This window comes from Camellia sinensis, chromosome 11 (genome assembly GCF_055761805.1).
Source record: "Camellia sinensis isolate YWXY chromosome 11, ASM5576180v1, whole genome shotgun sequence".
In the NCBI taxonomy this organism is placed as follows: Eukaryota; Viridiplantae; Streptophyta; class Magnoliopsida; order Ericales; family Theaceae; genus Camellia; species Camellia sinensis.
Window position 1 is genome coordinate 149,781,463 of NC_138971.1, and position 9,674 is coordinate 149,791,136.

Here is a 9,674-nt window from a genome sequence, read left to right on the forward strand (position 1 = left end):
GGGCTCTTCAAGACCTATATTTTCATCCGAGTGGAAAAGTGATTTCGGCGTGTTTGGAGTTCTTCCCTTGCTAGGCTCGTCTTCTACAGTCAAGGTAGGGATAACTACTCATTTTTATGAGCTTTAACATAGATGTTGGGTATTTTGTATAAATAGTTTGATTTGGGAAGTTAGGGTTTGAGATTTGAAATATTGAAAAGAGGGGTTTTGTTTCTTTTGAACTACATATGTGTATGTGGGTCTTAAAATGAGGTTATTGATGTAAAAAGATGATGTTTGGGCCCTTGGGTCAATATTTGAGAAAAAGGGAGAAAATGCCCTAATTATATTGAATAATTAATTTAAATAATTAATTTGGGAAAATATGGAATTGAGTTGGAAATCATGAAATTGGGAATTTATGAGATTGAATGGTGTAGTTGGATTGATTAATCACTCACCTATGAAAATGTTGATAATTTATCTGTTTGATGAATTTATTATCTGTTTAGAGATAACTGCTTTGGGCTATCGGTGGAGGATAGTCTTGATTGTTGTAGATACTGTATGTTGATTAGGGGAAAACTGAAACTAATCAAATGGTTAAGTCATTGAATATGACGGTTGAATTAACACATTGAATATGTGCCTGGATTGATCATTGTATATGATAAACTGTTAAATATATTGCATATGTATCTTATTTGGGAGGAGATAGGGGATGTACTCCATGGTTTGAGAGGAGATAGGGGATGTACTCTCAAACCCGTTTGGGAGGAGATAGGGGATGGACTCCATTAATAACTAAGTTGGTCGAAGTGTCCAGGGTGAAAGTCTTGAAATCCTAATTACGTTTGCATGACGTAGATAATTGAAGCATTGGAAGTGTTTTAATATGAGTTGTAGTCTCGTTTGAAATTGAAGTGTTGAAGTGTTAATAATGTGAGTTGTAGTTTCATATTAATTGATCATGATCGAAGTATTGTTAACATGAGTTGTAGTCTCATCAAAAACTGTCTGAAAGAACAGGAAACCATATCTATGAATGGGTTTTGATAATGAAACGGAAAGGAATTGAATGAACTTGTGAATAAGGATTGGTTATGAAAGGATGTACGTTTGTTTATATGAGTTTAACATTTATCAAATGCTAATTTCTTAGTCACTGTTCATATTATGTTTAGCATATCTCTTCTAGGCGTTGGCTCACCCTATATGGGACATCATTTTCAGGTTCAGATGATATGCCGCCTCCAAGGATGTAGCTTGGGAGGTTGTAGAAGCTGAGGGCTTACTTTTGTGATTGTCTTGTGTATTACATGTAAATTCAAGCCAAGGGCTTAATGTGTTTAGAGTTAGAACTCTCTATTTTTGTAACTAAGTGTTGACTTGGAAAGTTGTAAGCCCGTAGGGCATTTACTTTTGTTGTCAACATGTAATACTTTTGAACTAAATACTCTTATGAATGCAAACATGTTTTATCCTTTATGTCTATGGATGTCTTGAATGAATGGTTTATATGTGTTATTTTGAGGGCGTTACAGCCTTGGAGATAGAGGGAGAACCGTCTAAAATTGAGGAAGAAACAAGGGATTGATAGGGGCGTAAATCTGGCCTGGTTTGGCCCGGCTCGGCCTGGCCCACTTGGGCCTTGCGGGCTCCTACCAAAATTCAAGCCGGGCCGGGCTAGGCCATGGGCCTAAAAATTAGACCTAGGCCCAGGGGTATTCAGGCCTCGGGCTAGGCCTCAGATCGGTCCAATGGGCCTGGGCTTGGCCTTGGGCTTGGACAGGCTTGACATTTTTTTTTAATTTTTTTTTATCAAAATTTTATTATTTTTCACTAAAAAAGACACTGGGCCTTGAGCAGGCCGAGCCTCAGGCCAGGCCTTGAGTGGGCCTTAAGCAAGCTGATGGACTAGGCCACGGGCCGGATCGGGCTTCAAAATGATGGCCCAAGCCCAGGGGTTAGGGCTAGGCTCGGGCCTAGCCCAAACGGGCCAGGCCCACCCCAGGTCGCGGGCTATTTTTACACTCCTAGGGATAGAGCCAAGAAAAGGAAGGTATATTTATTTAGGGAAACACTAGGCACCATTGTATAGCACTATTGTACAATAATAAGTAAAGAAAAAACATGAGGTATAATTAAAAAAACAAAAATGATTGAGACCTTTTTTTGGGACCCTTACAACCCCCTTTGGATCTTAACCATTGATGGTGTGGGCCCTACACATACATGAGTGAGTCCTACACATACATCAATGGCTGAGATTCAAAGGGGGTTGTGGGGGTCCCAAAAAAAGGGGGTCCCAAGCATTTTTCTTAAAAAAAAAAAAAAATAGTTAACTACTAATAGGTTTTAATAGTTAGGCTTAATTTTTATCAAATTTAATTAGAAATAAGTCTTAATAAAATTATCATTAAAAATAATTTTTTATAACGATATTTTATATATGTAGTTAAAAATTGATAATTAGTGACTTTTTTTGTCACAATTTTTCTAAATTGTCATTAAAATTTATAGATAGTGATATTTTTTCATGATGAATTTTTTAAATTGTCATTAAAAATTAAAAATTAGTAAATTTTTTTTTGTGACAACTTTTTTAAATGGTCGCTAAAATTTATAATTGCTGACATTTTTTGTGACAAAAATTTCAAACTGTTGCTAAAAATTAACAATTAGTGACTTTTTTTTAATAGTATTTGATGAAAAACGTTATTAATTATCATAGGACCTATTAGATAATAAGTCCACCTATTAGAACTTATATGGAAATCTCTCTTAAGGAATTCATGCCTTATAACTACAATAATATTATAACTAAAGAAGAAAATTGATCATAATTAAAGAAGAAAATGACATAATTAATGGTGCATATAATGCATCCCTTTCAAGGGTGTATATGTTATAATTTCCCATTTAAGTAACATAAACCCTAAATTACTACATATTTATAAAAAAAAATAGCCCCCTAAATTATTACATATTATCTTATTTACCTTGTTGTCTTTGAAATTTGGCATCGGCTTCCCGGACCCATGAAAAAGTGGATTTCAATAAGGGAAAATCACTTATAAGTGGGATTTAAGAAAACAAAAATGCTTGGGAGTTCTAAATATGGAGCTCTAATGAGATGGCCCTCCTGATGTGATAGTTGTGTCTGCCTTTTCTTTTTTTTCTTTTTCTTTTTTTGAATTTCCAGCTTATTAGAGCTGGTTTAGTGCTTCCTTTTAAGAGGGATGTATCATGACTGTTAAGAAAAATAAGTACTGGATATTGGTAAGTTTTTTGAAATAAGATTCGCAATGGAGAATACAAAATTAATTATCAAAAAATAATTGTTTTTTAAAACTTTTAAGTCGATAAATATACCATCTGCTTGTCTTTTTCTTAATTTTCTGCCATTACATCTTTCATGTCACTCATTCACTCGCACTCTTTGTAGAGAAGATTTTGCTTCCGATATTTATCTTTGAAACAATAGTAATGCTATACAAATAAAAAAATCATACATGATGATGCAGCTCATTGTAAATATTTCACTTTAAAATTGAAGATGGATTCATTTACGATAATGACATTATCGTATCATTCTTGTGAATTTTTTTGTATAAATTTTATGTATGAATAGATTTTTCTAAATTATAAACCAATCATGAGAAATGAGTTATCTTTCTTACCATTTTTTTTTTAATCATTTTTCACAAATCATCTCATTCAAATGGAGTGTAAGGGTTGTTGTTATTGTTGAAAAAATATATAAAAACTGTATTGAAATATGTAAAAATATTTTGAGATATGTGAACAGTGTATTAAGATTAGAGTAAATTACATTGATAGTCTTTGCAATTTGCTCATTATATCATTTTGGTCCTTATAATTTCAATTAGCTCGATTTCGACCTTTAATTTTAAATTGTGTCAATTTAGTCAAATTGATAACATCAATTAGGTTTTTAAGAAAAATGGTCACTAGATTAGTTGAAATTAACTCATTGAATTGAACAAATTTATAATTTTGTCAATAAAATCGTAATACATGCTTATGTGTACATTTTCTTTCAAAAAATACAAACAATTGCAATAAATTGGATTAAAAAAAATTATAAATTTAATATCAAAATCAAACCAATTGAAATTACAAAAATCAAAATGACACAAGGACAGAAATATAGGACTATTGGTGTAATTTGTCCTTAAGATTATAAATATTTTAATATTTTGTGCATCTTATTGTGTAACGCCCTCAGAATAAACCCATAAATCATACATTCATTATACAAGAAAAAGATATCATATTTCATACATCAGAGTATTCTTACAGAAAGTATTACATGTTGACAACCAAAGTAAATGCCCTACGGGCTTACAACTTTTCAAGTCAACACTTGGGTCCAACAAAAGAAGAGTTCTAACGCTTTATACAAAATAAGCCCTCGGCTTGATTTACATGTAATGCACAAAAGATAATAACAAAAGATCTTTCAGCCTCTAAGCCTCCCAAGCTACATCCTTGGAGGTGGCATGTCACCTGTACCTAAAAATGATATCCCATAAAGGGTGAGCCAAAGCCCAGTAGAGATATACTAAACCAAGTATGAGAAATAACTAAAACATTAGTATTTGATAAACGGTTAACACTTGTAAACCAATCTACAACACTTTCCAGTTCCATAACGAATACATCCATGTTTCATTCCATTTTCCTTTACTTAACCAATTCACATTCATAAACATGGCTCATTATCTAGCCAAACTATTAAGTGGGACTACAACTCATATTAAAATACTTCCATTATCCACAATTCAAATGAGACTACAACTCATATTAAAACACTTCAATACCTCAATTATCTATGTTATGCAAACGTGATTTAGATTTCGGGACTTTCAGCCTAGACACTACGGCCAACTTAGTTATCAATGGAGTTCCCAAGCAGGTTTGAGAGTACATCCCCTATCTCCTCCCAAACCATGGAGTACATCTCCTATCTCCTCCCAAACAAGATACATATACAATGTATTTAAACAGTTATCACATACAATGATCAATCCAGGCACATCTTCAATGTGTTAATTCAACCGTCATATTTAGTGACTTAAACCATTTGATTAGTTTCAGGTTTCCTTAATCAACATACAGTGTCTACAACAGGGCCGGCCCTGCCATAAGGCAGGTAAGGCTTGTGCCTTAGGCCCCAAATTTTGGCCCAAAAATAGGGCCCCCAAATTTAAAAAATTGTTATAGGCCCAATCTTTTTCTTTTTTTTTTTTGGTTTTAAGATCAATTTAAAGGGCCCCAAATGTTTATTGGGCCCATGTATAATTTAGCCCATATTTATTTATAAATGTGTTTGGCCTATATTTTTTAAAATGAAAATATATAAATAAAAAAAAAACTGAAAATGTGTTTGGGCCCAATTGAAAGTTTATCTGGTGTGGGACTGAAAACAACTTTGGAGGCTTTAAAGGGCCCCAAAACTGAAAATGTATTTAAAGGGCCCCAAAATGTGTTTGGGCCCAACCCAAAGCATACATACAAATACAATATACAATACATACATGTCCAGTGCACTGCTAGTGTGGTGTGGTGAGTGCTTCTATTTTCAATCTCTCTTTAACGAAACGAAGTGATGAAATGAAATGAAAGACTTGAAGGCAGGCAGACGAAGAGCATAACATGGCATAGACTCACTCTCCCTCTTTCACTATCTCTCTCACACACTCTCTCTCTCATGTAAGTCCTCTCTCTCAGTATCAGATTTTATTAAATAAAGTTGCCCTAATTTTTTTTTATATTCTTTCTCTATCAATTAGTGGAATAATAAATTTGCCTTAATTTTTTTATTACCTTCTTTATTCATTAGATTTTAGTGGAATAAATAATTTAGCCCTAATTTTTTTACCTAGGTATTTATCAGTTTTAATTGAATAATTTGTTTGCCCTAATTTTGTTTCATTAAATTATTTTTTTGTAATTTATTTGCTATCAGATTAGTGGATTGTGATTTGTGGATTGATTTGAAGTGTTTGTCATTTGTGGATTGAAGTGTTTGTGATTATAGCCATGTTTCCTAGGAAGTATAGTTCTGGAAATGAAAAGAGAAAGAAGAGGATGAAAGAAGAACAATTAATTCAATCTCAATCGGGAGCACTTGATAAATATTTTGGTACCAAGAAACAAGTAGATATTTTGGGTTCAAATGACAATGATGATGAAGATTTGGTAATTGAAGAGCCTACTCATTGTGTGAGTAATAATGAGAATGATGATTTGGTGATTGAACAACCTAGTGAACATATGAATGAGAATGAGAATGAGAATGAAAATGAAGATTTGGGGAATGTAGAATCTAGTGAAAGTGAAGATGTCAATGTTGAATGTGGACCTCTAAACATTTATGACCCTAGTAATTGGGACAAGATTGATCAAAATTTAAGGGATTTACTAGTTGAAAGAGGTCCTATAAGAGGTAATGGTGTGAATTTTCCCCTAGATGACAAAGATAGGCATTTTTCTTCTACATTTTACATGCGACAGTTACAAAATGGAGAGAAGCAGGATAGGAAGTGGCTAGTATATTCAGATGCTTCAGACAAAGTGTTTTGTTGTTGTTGCAAGTTGTTTAAGCAAGATGGGAACAATATTCATTTGGCTACTGATGGATTGAAAGATTGGAAGAATATGGGCAACAGGTTTAGAAGTTATGAAACTAGTAATGAGCACTTTATTTGCATGAGCAAATGGATTGAATTGGAAAGTAGATTGAAGAAGAATGAAACAATTGATAGAAGTGTTCAAGAACAAATCAACAAAGAGAGGGAACACTGGCGACAAGTGTTACTAAGGATAATTGCTATTGTGATCACTCTTGCTAATAATAATTTAGCTTTTCGTGGAGACAATGAGAAGATTTATCAAGAAAGAAATGGAATCTTTTTAAGCTTAATTGAAATGCTTGCTAAATTTGATCCAGTAATGCAAGAGCACAATCCAGTAATGCAAGAGCACATTGAACGTATTCAAAGGAGTGAAATTCATTACCATTATCTTGGCCACAAAATCCAAAATGAATTGATACAGATGTTAGCGAGTGAGATCAAGAGTACGATTGTGGCAAGAATCAAAGAAGCGAAATATTTTTCACTTATTCTTGATTGTACTCCAGATGTTAGTCATGAAGAACAAATGTCTCTTGTGATAAGATGTGTAGATGTTTCAATTAGTCTGGTAAAGGTAGAAGAATTCTTTTTAGAATTTTTGAAAGTGGATGATACATTGGGGTTGAGACTTTTTAATGTACATAGAGAGGCATTGCACACACTCCAGCTTGATATTGGTGATATAAGAGGGTAAGGATATGATAATGGCTCTAACATGAAAGGGAGACACAAAGGTGTACAAAAAAGAGTACTTGAAATAAATCCAAGAGCATTCTACACGCCATGTGGGTGTCATAATCTTGCCCTTTGTGATATGGCTACCTCTTGTTCCAAAGCTATCTATTTCTTTAGAGTGGTACAACGCATATATGTGTTGTTTTCATCTTCTACAAAGAGGTGGAAAATTTTCAAAGACAATGTGGAAGGTCTCACACTTAAGCCATTATCACAAACTCGTTGGGAAAGTCGCATTGAAAGTGTTAAAGCTATACGGTACCAAGCTCCACAAATTAGAGATGCTTTAATTCAGTTGGAAAAAGAAGCTGATGATCCCAATACAAAGTGTGAAGCTGAATCCTTAGTTACATCTGAAATTGAGGACTTTGAGTTTTTGCTTGGCATGATTATTTGGCACAATCTGTTGTTTGCTGTTAATTCTGGTAGCAAGACATTTCAAGCTGAAGACATGCATATTAATGTTGCTATACATCAATTAAAAGGACTCATTACATTTCTTGAAAAGTATAGAGAAACTAGATTTTTGGAGGCCATGATTGAAGCTAAAGAAGTTGCAATTGAAATGGAGATTGAGCCTACATTTCGTGAAAGGCGTGCCATTCGTAGAAATAAACATTTTGATGAGAATGTTAGTGAAGAGGTTGCACAATCAGCTGAAGAATCCTTTAGAGTTAATTATTTCATATATATAATAGATCAAGCTCTTTCTTCACTTAAGAGTAGATTTGAACAATTTCAAATATATGATTGAACTTTTGGATTTTTGTTTGATTTGAAGATGTTAAATTCTGCCAATGATGAGTGCTTGAAGACTTATTGTGCTAATCTTGAAGACTTTTTGAAACATGATAGATGTTGATGGGAGAGATTTATTTTCTGAGTTGAAAGTCTTCAAAGAAATTTTGCCAAAAGAAATCAATAGGCCAATTGAGGTGATGAATTATTTGAAATTGATGGATGGTTGTTTTCCAAATGCCTGGATTGCGTATAGAATATTATTGACTATTCCAGTTACCGTTGCCTCTGGAGAAAAAAGTTTTTCAAAGTTAAAATTGATCAAGTCCTACCTTCGATCAACAATGTCACAAGAAAGATTGAATGGATTAGCTATATTGTCTATTGAAAAGGATTTGGTAGATAAATTAGATTACACAAACTTAATTAGTGATTTTGCAGCTAAAAATGCAAGAAGAGTAGTATTTAAGTGATCGTTGGGTTAATTGTAAGCTGGATATTGCTAAACTATAAAGCAATAAAACCAGTTTTTAATGTTTTTAAGTCATTGTACTGATTTCTTCCTATCTTATTATATAAGAAAGTAAATTTTAGTTTATAATTTTAATGATTATATGTTCAAGTATACTTAAATAAAAAATTTGTGGATACTTATCATTTTATGCATAAATTTTTTATTAAAAAAAAACATATTAGAGGGGCCCCATTTTCACAGTGCGCCTTAGGCCCCACAAATCTCAGGGCCGGCCCTGGTCTACAACAATCAAGACTATCTTCCACCGATAGCCCAAGCAGTTATTTCTAAACAGATAATAGATTCATCAAATAGATAAATTATCAACAAATTCTTAGGTGAGTGATTTACTAATCCAACTACTCCATTCAATCCCACAACTTCCCAATTTCATGATTTTCATCTCAATGTCACATTCTCGTATTTTTTCCAAATTAATTATACAAATTAATTATTCACATTCATTTAGGGCTTTTTCCCCTTTTTCCCAACTTTGGCCCTAAGTCTCATTTTCATCAATTCAACAACAATAATTCCATTTTCCAAGGTCTCACATACACATGGAGCTTAACAATCTAAAACCCCCTCTTTATAAAACTTTAAATCAAACTCTAACTTTCCCAAAATTCCCATATACCACCATTTATACAAAATGACTAAAATCTATGTCAAAACTCATAAGAAGGAGTACGGTATCCCTACCTCAAATGAAGAGACCCAATGGAGAAGATGAAGAAAACTCAAGATGCTCCAAACTCAATGATTTTTGGATCAAAACGTAGCCCACACGAAGCTCCACACTCTTTACAACTGGATTAGAGTAGACACACCCAAGAACCAAAGGGTATTTATAGAGAGAAGATGTATTATAGAGAGAGAGACAGCCGATCTAGGGTTTGAGAAGAAAAAGAGATCAAAAAGTGAAAGAGAAGACTACTGGTGCGATCTGATATATTCGATCCTCGCTCAAGCGACCAGACACAAAGAAACCTCGCTCGAGCGCAGAAAGCCTCGCTTGAGCCAACAATGCGAAGCTTCAGGTC

General features: G+C 33.5%; 1 pseudogene; it reads left to right on the forward strand.

The window, feature by feature from the left end:
• Nucleotides 1-6,048: 6,048 nt before the first annotated feature.
• Nucleotides 6,049-8,681, forward strand: LOC145802767 (uncharacterized; annotated as a pseudogene).
• Nucleotides 8,682-9,674: the final 993 nt, after the last annotated feature.